Source organism: Bos grunniens, chromosome 5, assembly GCF_055505025.1.
Source record: "Bos grunniens cultivar Pamir isolate PY7600 chromosome 5, Bosgru_T2T1.0, whole genome shotgun sequence".
NCBI lineage: Eukaryota > Metazoa > Chordata > Mammalia > Artiodactyla > Bovidae > Bos > Bos grunniens.
Window position 1 is genome coordinate 70046448 of NC_141169.1, and position 20887 is coordinate 70067334.

A 20887-nucleotide genomic window follows, 5' to 3' on the forward strand; every position below is an offset into this window, starting at 1 on the left:
CAGTAGCTTCTCTTGCTCTTGGAGAATCGGCTGTAGGCAAGCGGGCTGCAGTAGTTGTGGCACACAGGCTCAGCTGCACCTTGGAGTGTGGGAGCCTCCTAGACCAGGGATTGAACTGGTGTCCCTTGCACTGCAAGGTGGTTTCTTAACCACTGGACCACCAGGTTAGCCCTGAGAACCATTGTTTTAGGTTAATAGTTTCCCCCTGGATGGGAGGAAGGTTAGATGTAGGTATTTGAAACAAACAAAACATCACACAGCCATACTAGATTGAACAGTGCCCCTTGCTAATTCATGTCTATCTGTAGCCTGTGAATGCAATGTTGTTTAGAAGTAGGGTCTTCACAGGTGTAATCAAGTTAAGATGTCATACTAGATTAGGGAGGGCCCTACATTCATTATGGCTAGTGTCCTAAGAACAGGACAACTTAGATTTATTGACACAAAGACAGAGACACACAGGGGAGAATGCCAGTGAAGATGAAGAGAGAGGCTGGAGTGATATGCTGCTGCTACTGCTGCTAAGTCGCTTCAGTCGTGTCCGACTCTGTGTGACCCCATAGACAGCAGCCCACCAGGCTCCCCCGTCCCTGGGATTCTCCAGGCAAGAACACTGGAGTGGGTTTCCATTTCCTTCTCCAATGCATGAAAGTGAAAAGTGAAAATGAAGTCGCTCAGTTGTGTCTGACTCTAGCGACCCCATGGACTGCAGCCTAGCAGGCTCCTCCATCCATGGGATTTTCTAGGCAAAAGTACTAGAGTGGGGTGCCATTGCCTTCTCCGTGGAGTGATCTATCTACCAGCTAAGGAAGACCAAGGATTTCCAGCAACCACCAGAAACTAGCAGAGAAGCATGGAACAGGCTCTCCTTCAGAAACTTTAGTAGGCACCAATCCTGCAGACACCTCGATTTTGGACTTGCGCCTCCAGAACTGTGAGAGAATAAATACATTTCTATTGTTTTAAGCCATCTTAGTTTGTGATAATGTCTTATGGCAGCCCCGAGAAACAAAAATCCCCTAAAATGCAAGAAAAAAGGCAAAAAATAAAAACCAACCCCACAACCCACCCCCTCAAAAAAAAGCCAGTGCCAAAAAACCCCACAAACCAACACAAAAAGCAATGACTTATCCTTTCTTCCTCACTGAGATACTTTAGTGAGTACTGGAAATCACCTGGAGGATAAGATCCCCAGGTGAAGCCCTGTAGACTTTTCCTACTTGCACAAGGTTGGGGGTGGGTGTCCAGCCCACCCCAAGGGACCACATCCATGAAGGGGCATCATACAGGGCACCTATCCTGTGTGTGCATGGGTGCCCAGTCATCTCTGACTCTTTGCAGCCCGCTGGATTGTAGTCTGCCAGGCTCCTCTGTCCATGAAATTTTCCAGGCATGAATACTAGAGTGGGTTGCCATTCTCTTCTCTGGAGGATCTTCCCAATCCAGGCATCAAACCCACATCTGCATTGACTGGCAGATTTGTTTTTGTTTTGTTTTGTTTTTGTTGCTGTTGTTTTTACCACTGAGCCAACTGGGAAGCACCTCTACTGGTGAATGGGTTGAAGCAGATTCCCAGTTTCCAATTTTCAGATTCTGTTTTTGTACTTTGGATGTGTGTCCTGGAAATCTACATTTTAACAAACCTCCTAGGTAATTAATTCATGGCCAGAGTTCATTTAATGAAACATAGGTGGGAAGGGGTGGAGTGGATAAAGTTTTAAAGTAGGAAAACCATATCTTAGACCTCCCCAACTAGGAGTTCTTGATTTTTCTTGCCATTGATCTTTGGCAATTTGTTGAAGCCCATAGACCCTCCTCAAAATAGTATATATTGCTACTTCCTAAATGACTAAAGCAAAATACATAGGGTTACAGAGGAAGCCAAATATATTGAAATATACAATAAGACAATTAAAAAATACCAAACTTCTAAAATTAGTACTATAAGTGGTTCCTTATTAATAACCTATTATGTTTAAGAATTAGCAGCGGGGCTGATAGCTACTATAATTTCAAGGCGGTGATGAGTCTAAAATCATATCTTGAAAAACTGTGAGAACTATAAAGCGATTAAAAAATCTGTGATTTCTATTCATGCAAAGTCACAGGAACTGCTTATGCTCCTGTGGTTTGTGGTCCACATTCATAACTGAATACATTTCAGTTTCAATTAGTAGAAAAAAGATGAAAAGTTCCCACAAGTTCATGGGCCCCCTGAACTCTGTCCACAGATCCTCTGAAAATTCATGACCTTTCTCTGGAGTCTAGTTCTTCATCTTTTTCCTTTCTTGCTGGTCCCACCCCAAAGCCCCTTGCCCCACAGCCCAGCACCTGTCACCCTGCAAGCCCACAGCAAACCCAGACTCCCTCCTTTTAGCCCACATTAAAACCTGCCCTTAGTGGCTACACAGTATGGTAGGCCAAACACGGGCGTGGGGGCCAGAAGGTCCACTGGTTCAAGTACTTCCCTCCCAGTTTATTAGCTGCATGACCAACACTCTGAGCCTTGGTGGCTGCGTTTATAGTACCTGCTTTGTGAGGCTATAGTGAGGATTAAACAAGATGTATATAACGTGTTTGGAACATGGTAGGTGCCTAATAAATATTAAATGTCATTTGAATAAAAAAAACTTTTAAGTGTTTCCCCAGTTAGGAGATATTTAAGCTTTAATGAGGATTTGTAGCATTTCATCATGTGTTGGAGAAAGAGGATTGGGTGGGAGAGAGTGAGCATTCTTCAAGTCACTCCTGGTTGGAGCTGGACAGACTCATTCATGGAACAGTATTTCAAAGAAATGGCTGAGCATGGCTTCTCCTGGTGCAGTGCTGGAGCCAGGGGAGCTCTGGGAAGACCCTGCTGGAATCTGGGCTGAGCATCAGGCATTCAGGCCTCCCAGGCCTACCCGGATGGCCATTGCCATGGTGATGACGGCTAGTGGGAGGTAGGTGGGCATTTGCAGTGGCTTGGCCACTCCTGAGACATGGCCAGTGCCTTGCCTGGTGTGAGGCTGGGGTGTTGAGAGGACAGGCAGATGGGCGGGTGAACGTTCCACTATAGTGTCCTGCCTGCTCATGCCTGGGCCTGTTCCTAATAAAGCCTGAGTGTGTGTGAGGGCCGGTGACAGATATAATGGGGCCTCTGCTTGCCAAGTTGGCTCCTCTGGCTGCTCTGGCCTGTTGGGTGGAGGTGGGGGGAGGGTTGTCTGCAGAGCTCCAGGACAAGCCCTCCTGCACCCCTTCTTCCCATCTCCAAAAACAGACACAAGAGAGCTACAGCAGGAGATCTCTGTGGAGCAGGAGCTTGTACCGAGGGAATGTGTGTGTGTGGGGGCATTTACTGAAGTCCTCCAGAGTTTGTGTTAACAGCCAGGGCAAACCATAGTGGTGTCTCCTGTGGTGGGGGGGATGGTGAGTGGTCATTTGTTCTGGCCCGCGCAGTCCAAAAGTCAGGCTCAGGCCCATCTTCCTCCTGTCAGTGCTAACGGTGTTCTTTGTGCAGGAACCTCGATATGCAAGGGAAGCAAGGGATTTAAGGTCAAGTGTATAGCTTGAGTTTAGAATCTTTTTCTGCCAACTGCTACCTGTGTGACTTTGGACAAGGTCCTTAACCTCTCTGGGCCTCGGTTTCTTCACAGAAAAGACCAAGCTAGAAACTTAGGGACATTCTGTCAGAAAGAAAGTGGAAAAGGAGATACTTCCCTGGTGGCTCAGATGGTAAAGAACCTTCCCCGCTATGTGGGAGATCCGAGATAGATCACTGGGTTGGGAAGATCCCCTGGAGAAGGAAATGGCAACTCATTCCAGTATTCTTGTCTGGGGAATTCCATAGACAGAGGAGCCTGGTGGACTACAGTCCATGGGGTTACAAAGAATCAGACATGACTAAGTGATTAACACTTTCACATACCTCTCCCCTCTCCTACCACAGCTCATAAAAATCTCCTGAATGTCTGAATTCTGGGCTCCAGCTTCCTTATATGTGGTCTCTGTTCTGTGTCATGTGGACCCAGTATGGAGCCTGGTCCTTCTGGGAAGTTCCAGAACAGCCTGCTTGCAGAGCAGCAAGAATAAGAGGAGTAACATTGACCACAGTGTCTTGTTGCTGGTTTTTTTTTTTTTTTTTCATCTTGGTTTTGGCAGGGGAAAAAGACATGAGGGTTTGCATGGTAGAAATCTGATCAGCTTCAAAAGGGTGGTACGCATTACACCATCCCTAAAATGTCCCTCAGCCACCCTCCCCGCATGAAAGGGTCTCACTGGCTCCTTGCATCACTCATCGTTTAATTAAGTCCTTCCCTCTCTTTGCTCTGGAGAAGAGAGTGGCAACCCACTCCAGTAGTCTTGCCTGGAAAATCCCATGGACAGAGGATCCTGGCAAGCTACAGTCCATGAGCTTGCAAAAGAATTGGATGCGACTGAGCAACTAACACTTTTACTTTTCTCTCTGAGTCTTTTCTTTATATCATCTGTTTTCTCTTCTCTTAATTGATCTTAGCATATTCACTGCCTTACATCTTACCCAAAGTCAAGATTCTTTGTTCTTCTCTGTTGTCTGGGTCAACATCTCTGGCCCTGTGATTCTCACCTACCTCCACCATCTTGAAGTGTTTTCCCATACGACTGTTACACCTCCAAGTGGAAGTTTTGTACTTGAGGTTACTAAAAGTAATAACTCACTAAGTCACATGAAGATTGCATGAAATAATGTAACCAAAAGTATTTTTTGAAATGGAGGGTTCATATGAAGTCGTTCATTCAATTATTCATTTATGCCATGAATCTTTGTGAAGACTATCTCAGCATCCCCAGCATCCAGTAAGCAAGATGCTGTCAAGGAAGTCATGGTCTAATGAACTGTTAGAAAACAATTGCCGTCATGAATAATAAGTGCCATGATTGTGCCACATCTCATGTGTTATGGTGGGACAAAGAAAGCAGGGATAGATGTATGTTGCCATAAATAGAATGGAGTAGATATTTGAAGTGTCATATAGACAAAGCAAGCTCAAGGTGGCCTTCTGAGCATTTTAGAGAGGAAGAGCTTCCTATTTGATGGATCAGGACCTTGGGTTCATATCAACTATCTGCATGTTCTCTGTGTGTCCATCTGTGTTCAAAGTCTGAAACATCATCCATGGGATAGGGTATTTGACTATTAGAGTCAGCTTTCTCATCTGTCAAATCTGTATGATAATCCCCCATAGGGTTTCTGTACAGACTGAAAGAGATTCATTAACTTATTCATCTAACAAATAGTTATTAAACAACTACTATGTACTAGACAATGATTTGGACTATAGAGTTTTACAGGGAATGAGATAGCAAATGGGTTCTCTTCCTCTCAGGTAGCACTAGTGGTAAAGAACCCACCTGCCAATGCAGGAGACATGAGAGACCCGGGTTCTATCCCTGGGTCGGGAAGATCCCTTGGAGGAGGGCATGACAACCCACTCCAGTAGTCTTGCCTGGAGAATCCCATAGATAGAGGAGCCTGGTGGGCTATAGTACATAGGATTGTAGAGTTGGACATGACTGAAGTGACTTAGCATGCCTGCGTACCTCTCAGAGTGAACATCCTGTTGAGGAGATAACATCTACTGGTGCCCAGCCCTGTTAACTGGCCCCTAGAAGCTATGCAGCATCTTCACTCCAGCCTTTTCTTTAGATCCCCTTCCTTATTCACTGTCGCCTGCATGTTGCATCAAAATTCCATTGCCTTAGAGTCCTTCAGCTAGAACTCCTGGGCGTCTGGGAGAAGTGGGCAGGCTTTAGGCCCATGGGCTAGCAAGCAGCTATGACAAAATACCATAGCCTGGGTGGCTTAAACAGCAAACATTTATTTCTCACAGTTCTAGAAGTTGGGAAGTCCAAGGTGAAGGGGCTCCAGATTCAGTAAATGGTAAAAGCCTGACTTTATGTCCTCACATACCACAGAGAGAACTGCTTGCTTGTCTTTTCTTTTAGGGATCCCATTCATGAAGCTCCACCCTCATGACCTGATGACCTCCCAAAGGCCCCACCTCCAAATACTCTCATATTGGGGGTTAGGCTTCAACTTGTGAGTTTTGAGGACACAAAGAGTCCATAGCAGGGAGGAAAAGTGGAGAGCAAACTAAAGATACTGAAACCAATGAGCAAATCTCTCTTTCTCTTTGCTCTCTTCTGCCAAAGGCACTGGGGAGAAACCCAATTTTTTAATAACTTCTTTTTTTGGTTCAGGATTTATTACAAATATGCTTCCTTTGTTTCTCCTATAATCATGTCATTGAGTGGGCCCGGAGAGAAATGTCAACAACGCAGCCCCTAAGGAGCCCTGGTGGTGGGGAGAGTGGAGGGCTGGCAGGCTCAGCAGAGGATACATTCATTAGACGATGGGAGGGTTGGGGTGAGCTGTCCCAGCCCTGAGTCTGGCAGAGTTCACAACCAAGTGGTAGAGAGCAGAGTGCTCTTGTGGCTCAGGGAAGTTTCCCCTCAGCCATTGGGCTGGTTTTCCCTGCTCCTTTGTCAAACCTGGGCTCTTCAGTTTTGACATTTTTTTCCCCTTTTGGATTTTTTGTCTTATTACAAGTAAGTATAGTGAATTTAATGCCTTGGGAAACACTGTTGCATTTGAGGCATGGAGTTGTAGGGGTCCATGGGACCTGTGGTAGGAACCCAATACCTGGACTCTTAGAGGCAAGGCTTGAGGCTTTGTGGTATGTGCAGTGGGATGGGTTGGGATAGTAATGCCCACAGGTCAGCCATGCAGGAATGGGACTGGGTTTCTTGACTCCCAAGCTGGGTGGCAGTCCACATAACTCCAAGTTCTCAGCTGACAAAGATACAACGTCCATGGTGCCCTTGAGAAGCACACAGCACAGCTGTCGACTCTTCTTTATACTCCTCTCTCTCTGTCTTCCTCATTTTTAAGTACTTGGACTAAAGTGCCAATTTCCTTAAGAGCTAGGACTGGATCCAAGGAATGCACTCTGGGCGAGGGGGGTGGGGATGGGGAGCGGATTTCATCAGGAATTCTGCTGTGGAGACAGACACAGGGGAGTCAGATGGTCACTGCAAGGCTGGAAGGAGGACTCTGCTCCTAAGGGCCTGGGTGGGGACCTTTTAGGAGTGGGTGGGGAAATGGAGGGAGACCTTGCTGCTATGGATAGAGGGTCCCTTTATTTACTTATCCCCTTTCCTTACCCCCTCCCCACTCCCTGGGTTGCTCCTTCTAGTGCCTGTGTTAGGCTTACAAAGATGAATAATGATGGGATTTTGGAGTAAGACTTAGGTACCTGAACCTCACCATCCTCTCATTTGTGCCTGTTAGTTTCCCCATGAAGAGATTGGAACTCCTTGGGGACAAACACTGGAAGGAAAAAAAAAATCCTCCTCTAGTAATAGTTGGGCAAGTACCTGATACCCCCTTCCTCCATATACTGTACCCCCATCCCTGGCAATAGCTATAGAAGGGCTTTCTGTGTTGGGGTACAAGGCTGAGGCCTGGAAGCTTAAGCAAGCTTCCTATTGCCTCCACCCAAAGTCAGGGTAGATCTGTCAATAGTACGTTTGTGTGTCTATCCAGTGGCAGACACGCTGATGCTGGAGCAGAGTGCATGAGATGCACTGAGGCTTGCTCTAGCATGTAGGCAGTGCTGGAGAACCTGTCTGTCATCAACATTGTCCTTGAGCAGAAGTGGTGGCCCTGCCCACAGGAAATCATGGCCCAGGGAATGTCTCACCCCCAGTGTCACAAGCTGGGAGCTGACCTTGAATCCTTTCTATTTCAATCTGGTACTAAATCATCACCACCCAACTAGTTACCAAGTCCCATTGATTCTACTTCTAAAATATCGTTCGGATCCATCGCTTCTCCTAATCCCGTGAGCCACCTTCCTAGTCCAGGTCACTGTCACCCCACTTCCAGTACAGCAACTGCATCTTTCTACATCCCCCCACATCCCCTCCACCCCACCCATCATCCATGCATCCGTGTCCACATTGAGCCCAGGAAATTTCCATTGGTTAATTCCCCTACTGAAACTCTTCAATGTCACCATATTACCTTTTGGTGGGGGGGAAATAAAGTTCAAAATGTTTTTGATTGGTGACTTTTCTGGTGGTCCAGTGGCTAAGACTCCATGCTCCTAATGCAGGGGCCCCGGTTTGATCCCTGGTCACAGAACTAGATCCCATATGCCACAACGGAGCCCCAGCACAGCCAAGTAAATAAATATTAAGAAATATATGTTTCTGATCATTCTCAGAACTCCTGCTAACATTTATGTTCTCATCTTTTGCCTCATCTATTCCAGACATAGTGAACTGCCTTCTTTTTCTCCAAACGAAGTGTTCTTGTCTTTTTTCATGCTGTTTCCTTTGTTAAGGAACTTTTTCCGTACCCCTACCCTTTTCAACTCCTACATGATCTTCTTCACTCAGCTCTCACTTTCTCCAGGAAGCCCTCCTTCCTGTTGTCTGAGTGGGTGGTCCTCTCATGTTTTTGTAGCCACCTATCCCTTTCTGAATATGTTTTGTCACTGCTTATTTACTTGAAATCTTCCCTGGCTATTGAGAGCATCCTCTGCCATCAACAGGCACCTCTTGTCTTCTGCTCAGCTAAAGACTTGGGTCTCTCTCCCATTCCACACCATGTGGATTCACTTCATCTCTTTATGAGTTTGCCTAAAGCAAAAGAAAAGGGACACTGGACATCATAATGGATGATGTCCACAATAGCAATTATTTCTTTTAACATGGAGACATTCCACACATTATTGGTTGTTTTATTGGCTCTCAACAAAGCCAGGGGTGAAATGAGATGTCAACTCTTCTAGAGTCTTCAAGCAATGAATCTAGCAGGGGTGGGGGTCAAGAGTGTTAGGGACTGCTTTTTTTAAAGAAAACTATATCTGAAAACTCTGGAATGGAATACCATTTTACCTCCTTTCTTCTTTGTTATGGTGGGAACCTTGGGAAAATCCTGGCTAATGGTTTTCTCTCTCTGGAGCATTGATAGTTCAGCCAGGCTTTCAATAGGAGCCGTTTATCAGATTATTCACAGTGGAGCCAGTTGGGAGAGTCTGAAATGTTGTGTTGTTGACTAGGCGAGAATCTGCACATTGTAGATAGAAAGATGCTTCTCTTAGGCAATCAACACTCCCCGAGCACCTGTCCCATGCTAGCCTGTCCTGGGTGCTGGGATACAAAGTGATTCAGTTCTATCCCTGCCCTTGAAAGTCTTACCAGTCCCTAAATTCCATAGGTATGGCACAAAGAAAATAGCAAAACTTGAGACAAAGGAGAGAGCACAGAGACACATGCAATAAACAGAAATGGGCAAGAATGGTGGTTCCCATGTACTCAGACAAACTGAATGACAGGATGTAATTGCCTTGAATAAAGTTCCCCTGGCAGGGGTGATACCGTAGCATAATGTCAACTTAAAAAGTACACACAACCTAAAAGTTGAGTTATATTTTATTCGGCAGAAATTCTTAGGACTTCAAGTCTGGGAGACAGCATCTCAAGTAACTCTGAGAGAACCACTCTGAAGAGGTGAAAAGAGGATCTGTGTTATATAGAAGTTTTGCAACAAAGGGCAGGTAGCCTGAACATCAAAAGATTATTGTTAATTAAAGAAAACCAGATAACCCAAGTCAAAGGATTTAGCGCTTTTCTATGTATGGGAAGATGCAAGAGTCTGGGCTCACTGAAATCATTCCTTTGATATATACCTCAGCTATTTGGGGCCTGTATCCTGTATTTTTCATACCCTGAGCTTCTCAGGGCTCACTGTAGGGAGTGGCTATAGTCTGATGGTTGCTGGAGGACAGGTATTCTTCTCCTTCTTGAGTTCCCTTAGGGCTCACATTCAGTTCAGTTCAGTTCAGTTGCTCAATCGTGTCTGACTCTTTGCGACCCCATGAATCGCAGCACGCCAGGCCTCCCTGTCCATCACTAACTTCTGGGGTTCACTTAAACTCATGTCCATTGAGTCGGTGATGCCATCCAGCCATCTCATCCTCTGTTGTCCCCTTCTCCTCCTGCCCCCAATCCCTCCCAGCATCAGAGTCTTTTCCAATGAGTCCACTCTTTGCACGAGGTGGCCAAAGTATTGGAGTTTCAGCTTTAGCATCAGTCCTTCCAATGAATACCCAGGACTGATCTCTTTTAGAATGGACTGGTTGGATCTCCTTGTAGTCCAAGGGACTCTCAAGAGTGTTCTCCAACACCACAGTTCAAAAGCATCAATTCTTTGGCGCTCAGCTTTCTTCACAGTCCAACTCACATCCATACATGACCACTGGAAAAACCATAGCCTTGACTAGACGGACCTTTGTTGGCAAAGTAATGTCTCTACTTTTATAATATGCTATCTAGGTTGGTCATAACTTTCCTTCCAAGGAGTAAGTGTCTTTTAATTTCATGGCTGCCATCACCATCTGCAGTGATTTTGGAGCCCCCAAAAATAAAGTCTGACACTGTTTCCCCATCTATTTCCCATGAAGTGATGGGACCGGATGCCATGATCTTCGTTTTCTGAATGTTGAGCTTTAAGCCAACTTTTTCACTCTCCTCTTTCACTTTCATCAAGAGGCTTTTAGTTCCTCTTCACTTTCTGCCATAAGGGTGGTGTCATCTGCATATCTGAGGTTATTGGTATTTCTCCCGGCAATCTTAATTCCAGCTTGTGCTGAGCTGTAATCGCTGATAACTGTGACATCCTTGTTTACTGACATGGCAGGAAATATTTTCTCAATGGGGAAGCTTGAGGTTTCCCCCATAATCTCCATCAGCACCCCGATTCTTTGTACAGTCACCTCTTCCTTTTTAAATATTTTTATTTATTTATTTGGCTGTGCCAGGTCTTAGCTGGGGCACATGGGATCTTTAGTTGCAGCATGTGAAATCTTAGTTGCAGCATATGGGATCTAGTTCCAGGGATTAAACCTAGACCAGGGATTGAACCCAGGCTCCCTGCTTTGGGAGTGCAGAGTCTTAGCCACTTGACCACCAGAGAAGTCCCCAGTCACCTCTTCCTTAATGTGAAATAAAGTGTTAAATAAACACATTCTCAAGTCCCCCAATCCCCAGTTTGTCTACCAAGCACAATGTAAGCCATTCTGTAGCAAGCACTTCCTCCCTCCCTTTCTTTGCTAATTTACAAGTTGCCAACTGTTGGTTCTTAGTTAGAAACTGAAGGACACTGGGCTTGTCAGAGGCCTGGGCACAGACAGACTCAGATGCCTGGGTTCCTGCCAACACACAGGCACTTGTGTGCATGCACACACAATCCCATACACCCTGTGGCACTGTATTGCTGTCCAGTCCCCTTACATCAGTGGATAGGAATGTCTGCAAACCCTCCAGGGACTGCACAGGCCCACGGGTAAGACCCTTCCTCCTCCTAAATGCTTGGCAGGCTTTTGCAAAACTGATTTAACAAGGGCCTCATCCAAGACAGTGGGACAATGGGGATCTCAACATTCTTTCTGGCGGCCTCTTTTGCATGGTAAGTGACCTTGGATTGTAAGTGCCCTGTTACTGAGCGAAGAGTTTATGTGCTAAGAAGACAGGAAACTATGTGGGTGCGGAGTGATGGATGGGGTGTTTGTGGGTGAGGAGTACAGAGGGGTTGCTGTGAGGGCATGAGTGCTGAGCTTGAGGCCGTTTGCAGGGATACTGGGATGTGTCTGAATAAACCAGTGGAGAAGGAAATCCCAAGTTTTTGTTGTTGATAAATTTGCCTCAGAAACAAGGAAATGATAATATTAATCATCACAGCTCTCATTTTTGCTAGCTGGGGTTTTGAGGGGGCAAAATTAATATCTCTTCTTTCCCTTTGGGTTCAGAGCCAAGGCAAAGGCATGAGGTGGATGGGGCTGAACCGTCACTGTTATGACTGGAGCACTTTTGAGTGACCGCCCACATGGGCTTGTTGACTCCCCAAACCCAGACTGGACTTTGGAGGAACCAACCTGCGAGCACACTGGGGTCTGCAAACAGCACATTCTGTTAGGGTGAAGAGGACGCAGAAGAGAGACCAACTAATCTTTGCTAGTCTTTGACACACCAGCACCACCCATTTAAGGAACAGACAGAGGGCTCTCGTTTGCCCACCAACTAACTCATGGTCTCCCCAGGGAATAATGAGAGGTGGAACAAGAGGCCAGGTGTGGTCAGGGGAACCCCTCTCACCACAGTGAACACACAGAGTGGGGAAAACATGTCTCCTCTGAATGCTCCCCCGTTTTTGTCATAGTCAACCTGAGGCAGGAGGCAGGTGGGCCCCCCAGAGTAAAACAGTTGGAAATTTATTCTCTACTGATCAAAACTCCAAGACAAGAATAGCAGGACAATTAAGGGATGAGGCTGGACCCTGCACAGACCCACAAAGTCAAGAGACCTCCTCAACCACACAGGTGCAGAAAAGGCGCCTTGGAGGCCAAAGGGGAGTCATATCAAGGGATGTTCTACTCAGACACCTTTTCGGTAGGATCCGTCTTGGCTAAGAGATGCGTGTGCACACACGGGAGGATCTGGAGATATATTAAATATGGCCTGTGAACCAGGCAAATTAGAATGATTGGCCAAAGGAGACTCGGAAGAAACATCCCATAAAAGTAATTCAAACTGTCATGAGGGCTCAACCTAGCAACTCAGGGACTCTCCTTCTGAGCCTGCCCGTGTGTCTCTCCAGATGTACTGTATTGTACTCTTTTTCCTCCTAATAAATACTTAACTTGCTTCACTACTTTCTGTCTTTGTGGAAATTCTTTTCTGCAAGGGCCAGGCCCCTTGTCACTGACCACTGGTCTAGTAGCTAGGATCTGGTGCTCTCACTGCCACGACCCAGCCCAGTCTCTGATTGGGAACCCAGGCCCTGCTCCAAGCTGCTGCAGGCTGAGACTACTCGAGACATAGCCATAGTCAGGGTAGGGTGCTGCTGTCTCCTCATGGGAGCTGAATCCTTTCAACTCCCGCTTCAAGGGGCTGCTCTTCCCATATGGTCTCTGCTCCTCTGGTGTTCTGTTTAGGTTGCTGGGGGCAGGGTCAACTTGACTCTCAGAAATTTCTGAGTTGAAGCAACTCATGTGAATTAAATCACTAAAAAATACTCCCTTTCTTACTTCTTGTCCCAAATTCCATCTAGTACAGCTTCAAATACAGCTCCAAAGAGGTTCTTGTCCAGTGGAGAAGCAAGACTGATGAAGGAATCTGTCAGGATGGAGCCTTGACACAGAGCCTCTGAGGTGGGAGAGAGAGTTGGTACTGTGAGGGGCTTATTGAAGGGGCACTGACTGCTTCTGGAGAGGAGCTGCTGTCTTGGATTTGAGGGGTATGAACTCCATGCAAGGCAGAAATGTGGCTATGCATGACAGCAAAGCCCCTCTTTCTTTCTCTCCTTTTCCCTGTCCCCTCTTTTTTCTCCTTCCCTACCCCTCAACCTCTTTCTTCCTTACCCTTCCTGAATTAATAACCCCACTAGGACATCCTGAGACAAACAGCCAAGTCAGAAATCACTTCGCCTCTCTGACAGCCCAGCCCATCCCAACAAACTCATATCTCATGGGCAGCTACTCCTGTGTGTCACCAGGGCCACCAAGAGACTTCCTATCTATTCCACTGCCAGAGACATTAGTTGTTAGCCTTTTTGGCAAAGGAGCTTGACAATCACCTTGGGAAGGAAAACGGTGTGGGGGGCTAGTGGAAAGAATGTGACTTTTGGAGCCAGGCAGACCCTGGGCTCTCCTCCAGCTCTACCACTTAATACTTGGGTAACCCTGGGCGAATCACTTAACCTCCTTGACTTTTGGTTTCCTCATTTGTAAAATAAACAGTGCAAAGAGGATAATAGTCATCTTACAGAATTATTTGGAAAAGGTAAGCAAGTTGATGCGTGGAAGCATGCCTGCAAGACACATGGTAGATAGATTTTGACATTTGGGGAAGATTGCATTGTAGGCTAATTGCAGAGTTTTATGGGTCTCTTCCTCTTGAATACCCTGAAATAACACAAATCAGGCAGCATTTGCTCTACAGAAGGAAGTTCTTAAATAGTCTTCATTAGGATTTCTAATAAGTTAACCTTTCTTTTTGCTCCAAGTCAGTGCCTGTTTTCTTCTTGGTGGTAGCTTCTCACTAAGGTCATTTTGTAAAACACTCTCTCACAGGATCTTTTCAGTAATTCACTTACTACACTGGCCCTGGTCTGTAATGCATTTCTGTTGTATTGAGGTTGCCTTTTTGTGGCCGTGAGGTTTATAATGTGTACAGAAATACAGAGAACTCAGGAACCTGGCCAGCGCATGTACCTGGCCAGCCCATGTGACTTTTGTTATGGACCTGCTCTGTAGATGGCTCAAAGTCCCTTTGTCCTTCCATTTTTGAGTTGGATAGAGCTCAAGCTGGGCCAGTCTATCCATAAATCCTTCTTTGAGGCCAAGTGTGTTAGAGAGAACATCTCAGTATTTCCTGTAGATGTTTCCCTTAGGGTATCATTCAAGGTTATGGGGTGTAAGCCATAGATTTGGACATAAAATGCATGTATTGAGGAGATATTGAGTAGCTTCCAAAATTGGTGGAAAACCAGAGAACCAAGTTTAGGAAATAAGTGTATTCCAGGGAAGTTATTGAAGCAAGAACACTGGAGTGGTTTGCCTTTCCCTTCTCCAGGAGAAGGGGGCTAAAGAGGATGAGATGGTTGGATGGCATCACTGACTCAATGGACAGGAGTTTGAGCAAACTTCAAGAGACGGTGAAGGACAGGGAAACCTGGCATGCTGCAGTCCATGGGGTTGGAAAGAGTCGGACATTATTTAGCGACTGGACAACAACAACAGGGGGGTTAGGCCACAGCTGAAGCCTCTTGTTAGCACCCTGCCACTATGTCACCACTGCTGCTACTCCTGCACCCTGAGGTTTTTGGCACTGAACCTCAGTGTAGCTGGATAAAAATCCTCAGCTATCTCCATGTCATTGGATTGCTTGCTCAGTATTCACAGGCCTGAGTTGGAACAACCCAATGACTGATCCCAGATTCTGTGCCTGGTTCCAGAGAGGGCAGAGGGGCTTCTTTGGCTTTCCTTGTGGGATCGCATAGTAGCGGGGTTTCTCTAAAAGTAGGAAGGTGGTTTAAAGATGAATGTCTGGCATGCTTGAAAACTAGATAGCTTTAACTTACTGTCACAGCTTTTGGTTCAAAAGACAAAGAACCTAAGCGAAATGCTCTGCCCATCCTTAAAACTTGAGTGTAACTGAAAAAGCACTGACTTAGATTCAACTTCTCTGATCCTCTCAGTTTCTTCTTTTATGGAATGGGAATTAAAATAACTATCCTGCATACCTATCTCAAGGTTGTTGTGAGAATCAACAACATAGCAGACTATTAAATACTATATCAAAGGAGCATATATCTGACTATTTTTCCCTGTTAGCTGATAAACCACTTACAAACAACCTCTACAGTATGGGCTATTTGTTGTCTGGAGTGTGGTGATATGCCCAGGGGCATAAGAGATCTCATTCTACAATTAAAGTGTCCAAAGCTCAAAAACAGGAAATATGGAGCAAGTTCTCTGAGGCTATACACTAATAAGGGGCAGAGACAGGATTTACACCCAGATCTGTCTGACTGTGGGCTTCCCAAGTTGCTCAGTGGTAAAGAATCCACCTGCCAATGCAGGAGACATGGGTTCAATCCCTGGGTCGGGAAGATCCCTCGGAGAAGGAAATGGTAACCCACTCTTGTATTCTTGCCTGTTGAGCTATAGTCCACGGGGTCGCAAAGAAACGGACACGACTGCACACACATGCATGCATGCATGCCTGCCTGTCTGTCTTTAAATTCTACCTTCTTTCTAAGAGGCCTGGTTTTAATTTCCAAAACTGGATGAATTAACTAAAAGCTCAGGAAGGAGATTCTCGTCTAAGAAAGAAGTGGGAGGAACCATAGATGGAGGGGAAATGGAAGCCCAGTCCTTGAGTTCTTACAATGATGCTTATTCCATAAGAGCACATGGAGATATCAAAACTGGAAAGCCCTGATGAAAATCACAATCAATCTACCCAAGAAGCCCATGAACTATTGCACTGAATGGCTTTCATTTTGTAGATGAGAAAACAAACCGAAAGAAGTTAGATAATTTGCCCAGAGATACTCAGCTTAGTTGGAAACAGAACTCAATATTGGTTTGTTTAAACAAGAAGTTGATTTCATAAAAGATATTGACTGACCCTAAAGAAGCAGGCATGGAACAACATTCTACATTCAGCAGCTTTTCCTGCTAATGTCACAGTTGGGTTGCTCATGCCAGAACTTCTCCTATTGTTGCTTCTGGGAGCTGGATGTATCTGGCACTGTTCTTTAAGCAGATTCTCCCTGGTGCCAATTTCCTTGCAACATACAATTTACAGAGGCTTCTGATAGTCTGAGCCCAGGTTAATGCCTGCAACTTAGCTGCAAGGGAGTTCAAAAAAGTGTTATAGAGACAAGAAATTTCTTTTTCCCATCAAGATGAGTTATCTCCCAGACATAGGAAGTGTTCCAAGATGCTGGGGGTGAAGAGGCACTGCTCATTCTTAGCTAAACTCCTAGTTCCTAGGACAGGGCTCAGCACATAGTAGGTGTTGTGGACTGAACGTTTCTGTCCTCAACAGAAACAATGCCTTCGGTTGAAGCCTTAATTCCCAAATGTGCTGGCATTTTGAAAGGACCCAGGGAGGTAAATAGGTATAGATGAAATCATAATGGGATCAGTGCTTGTCTAAAAGGAAGAGATTTTTGGACTCCAAAATCACTGCAGATGGTGACTGCAGCAATGAAATTAAAGGACACTTGCTCCTTGGAAGAAAAGCTATGACCAACCTAGACAGAATATTAAAAAGCAGAGACATTACTTTGCCAACAAAGGTCTATCTAGTCAAAGCTATGGTTTTTCCAGTAGTCATGTATAGATTTGAGAGCTGGACTATAAAGAAAGCTGAGCGCCAAAGAATTGATGCTTTTGAACTGTGGTGTTGAAGAAGACTCTTGAGAGTCCCTTGGACAGCAAGGAGATCCAACTAGTCCATCCTAAAGGAAATCAGTCCTGAATATTCATTGGAAGGACTGATGCTGAAGCTGAAACTCCAATACTTTGGCCACCTGATGTGAAGAACAGACTCATTGGAAAAGACCCTGATGCTGGGAAAGATTGAAGGTGGGAGGAGAAGGGGACAACAGAGGATGAGATGGTTGGATGGCATCACTGACTCTATGGACATGAGTTTAAGTAAGCTCTGGGAGTTGGTGATGGACAGGGAAGCCTGGCATGCTGCAGTCCATGGGGATGCAAAGAGTTGGACACAGCTGAGTGACTGAACTGAAGAGGAAGAGATCCAGGGCTCTTGCTCTTTCCCTAACATGTAAGGATATAGCAAGACATCAACCATTTGCAGACCAAGAAGGGGGCTCTCACCAGGAGCTGAATCAACCGCACCTTGATCTTGGACTTTCAAACTTCCATGACTATGAGAAAGAAAAGTCTGTTGTTTTAGCCACTCAGTCTATTTTGGCCATCTGATACAAAGAGCTGACTCATTGGAAAAGATCCTGATGCTGGGAAAGATTGAAGGCAAAAGGAGAAGGGGCAGCAGATGATGAGATGGTTAGATAGCATCACCAACCCAATGGACATGAATTTGAGCAAACTCCGAGAGATAGTGAAGGATGAAGCCTGGTGTACTACAGTCCACAGGCTTGCAAAGAGTTGCACACAACTTATTGACTGAACAACAACAAGCTATTTTGTGATAGCAGCCTGAGCAGACTAAGAAAATAGGTGTGTCATAAGTATTTAATAACTGATTGACCAAATAATTCTGTCTGTGACTTTAAAGTCCATGCCCTCAGCCCTTACACTCCCTCTATAGATGGTCCTTGACAAGATTTAGTGGAAAATATGCAATTGCACATTGGTGAAATTATATAACTTTTCTGTCCTGTATAAACCATCTTTCTGTATGCATATTATTCACTCATTCAACAAAATGTGCAGTTGTGGTTTATGACTATGAATTCTGAGAAGGAAGGACCATAACCATCTTATTCACCATGGTATCACCCATTTTTCATAGAGTGCTGTGGAATAAGGAATTGTAACATAGATGAGTAGATTGATGAATGAATAACTAAGAGGCAGAGCTGTCCAGACATGGAAAGAATGGATCTGGTAGGTAGGGAGAGATGGTGTTAAGGATGGCTTCCAGGGTTTTTGGCTTGAACACATGGTTGGATGGTTCCTGCTACTTCCTGAGATAAGGAGCATGGGAGGATGAACACGCTCTGGAAGGAAGATCAGGAGTTTCGTTTGGGGCTTGCTGAGCTTGTGCATCTGTGAGACATGAAAGTGGGGATGTTGAGTGGGCTGCTGGATATATGGGTCTGGAACTTAGAAGCAATGTCTGGAATGAAGATATAAATTTGGGAGTTGTCAGCATGTAGCTAGTAACTGAAGTTACAAGCATAGACATGAAAACATATGATAGGACAATATATAAAACTATATATGACTCTATAAATATTTAAGTAGAAGGTTATATACATGTGCAACTGTGCAGACAATGGAATGAAGTTATTGGTAGTATTCAGGAATGAAGAAGATGTAATATCAGCCCGAGAAGTTAATTACTAATCAATGTTCAGTGGATGCCAAATGGCAGAAACCATACATTGGAGGTCGATATAGTTTAATTTCAAGTTGGTCTGTCTGCAAGGACAATATAAACAGATCAGTGGTGTGCCCATGTCTCCTGGCCCCTCCTGCAAAGTTACTGGAATGTTAGATATTTTGGGTAGATGTTAGCCATGGCATAGGCACTTCCTTTGTGTCAAGCCTAAGAACATTTTGGAGAAGGAGCACAAAATCAAGGCATGGAAAAGTCAGGCTGAGAAGGTCTGGGGGCTTGCAGAAGAACTCTGCAGGGACTGAGTCTTAGGAACAGGAGGCTGTGACAGAAGAGAACACCCCATACACCTCTTCTCTGTTCTGTGAAAGGTATTTTCAAGGACAAGGCAATCAAGAGATTAACATCGACCTTTCCCAGGCTCCCAGCCTGGGAATGGGCAGAGGGCACCTGGGTTATAAGTTCTTACACTCTATAGTTCAGCAATTACAGGCCAGCCATCCATCACTGAGATTAAGAGGAAGAGGTTTGGATTCAGCATTCAACAACCCCCACCCACCCAATTAACGTGCTGGGTAACCTCTGGCAAGTTCCTTATTCTCTCTGAACCTTCTTGAACCTCAGTTTCCTTTCCCTGCTAAAAGGACAATGATGGTACAGTTGACCTTTGAGCAACTAAGAGGTTAGAGGTGCAATAGAAAACCCGGGTGTAACTTTAGAGTAAGCCCTTCATATGCCATCCACAACTCAACCAACTGTGGATCATGTAGTACTGAAATATTTATCTAGTGGGGAAAAAAATCCACTTATAAGTGGACCTGCACAATTCAAATCCTGTTGTTCTCTGGTCAACTGGATAAGACACAAGGTGTTTGGACATAGTGGATATCTAAACAAATTTTCATTGATGACAAATTTGAAACTCCACTCTGCTACCCTGTTAGAGGGGTAGCCACTGGTGGGTTAAATAGAGAGGTGATGAAATTTGATTTACCATTAAGAAAAGATACCCTTAATGCCATATGAGGAATAAGAGTGGATACCGGGGGACTAGGTAAGTGGCTATTGTACTAGTGCCAGCATGGAGTGATGGTGGTTTGGATCAGGGTGGTAGTGAAGCAGGGTGATAGGTTTCCAGATTGCTATAAAGATTTGTATTTAGTAGAAGCTTTATAAATGATATACTTAAGGGTTATTACTTTCATTCTTAACACTAGTCAATTACAAAAACATATTTGGAGCTATGGCAAAGCATGTATCTTTTAGTTATTTATTGTTTATGTGTGTGTGTTTAGTTACTCAGTCGTGCCCAACTCTTTGCAACCCCATGGACTGTAGCTCACCAGGCTCCTCTGTCCATGAGATTTTCCAGGTAAGAATACTGGAGCGGGTTGCCATTTCTTCCTCCAGGGGATCTTCCTGACCCAGGGATCGAACCCATGTCTTCTACGTCTCCTTCATTGGAAGGCGGGTTCTTTACCATTATGTAGTTAATATTCACTCCTATGTGGTATTTACTATGTACCTGGCGTTGCACTAAGCACTTCATATACATTAGTGTATTTATTAGTCCTAACACTTCTATGGGCTTCCCTGGTGGCTCAGATGGTAAAGAATCCTCCTGCAATGTGGGACACCTGGCTTTGATCCCTGGGTTAGGAAGATCCTCTGGAGGAAGGCATGGCAACCCACTCCAGTATTCTTGCCTGGAGAGTCCCCATAGACAGAGGAGCCTGGTGGGCTACAGTCCATGGAGTCACAAAGAGTTGGACATGCCTGAGCGACTAAGCACAGCACAACACTTCTATTATCCCCATTTTACAGAAGAAGGAACTGAGGCTCAGAAATGCTACACAGCTAGTAAGTCGTAAAGCCAACTGGATTAACACCCCCACCCCATGTAGTCTGGACTAGTATTAGATTTGGAATAAAAGAAAGAAGATGATTCTTAGAATTAGTTTGGGACAACTCTTGCTTTTATGTCTCCGGCAGTAACTGACTTGAAATATCTTGCCTGGGGATTGAATACAGCTCCTTCACAGAATTCAACTGTCTCCCTGCTACACTCCAGGGCCATTTAGGACACATCCTTTTTGATGATGGTTATATGAACACTTGAACTAGTGGGCATTTGGGTTGAAAGTCTCTTGGAAAACTTCTTGTAGTTCTCTAGGGTATATGCTTTCACCGCCAATCAAAAAAAAAAAAAAAAATGAACAAAATTAAAAGACTTAAAAAA

At 45.0% G+C, this 20887-nt stretch overlaps 1 long non-coding RNA gene across 4 annotated transcripts in view; it reads left to right on the forward strand.

Annotated features, from left to right (window-relative positions):
• Nucleotides 1–20887, forward strand: part of LOC147372364 (uncharacterized) — a 188134-nt gene that overhangs the window by 117118 nt on the left and 50129 nt on the right. For 3 of the 4 annotated variants that reach the window (XR_015164026.1, XR_015164025.1, XR_015164027.1), the window contains one exon: nucleotides 11835–12736. The exons of the other annotated variant lie outside the window; for it this stretch is intronic. This is a non-coding gene — a long non-coding RNA (uncharacterized LOC147372364). Of the gene's footprint in view, nucleotides 1–11834; nucleotides 12737–20887 lie in introns of those variants that run through there. 4 annotated transcript variants of the gene reach the window in all.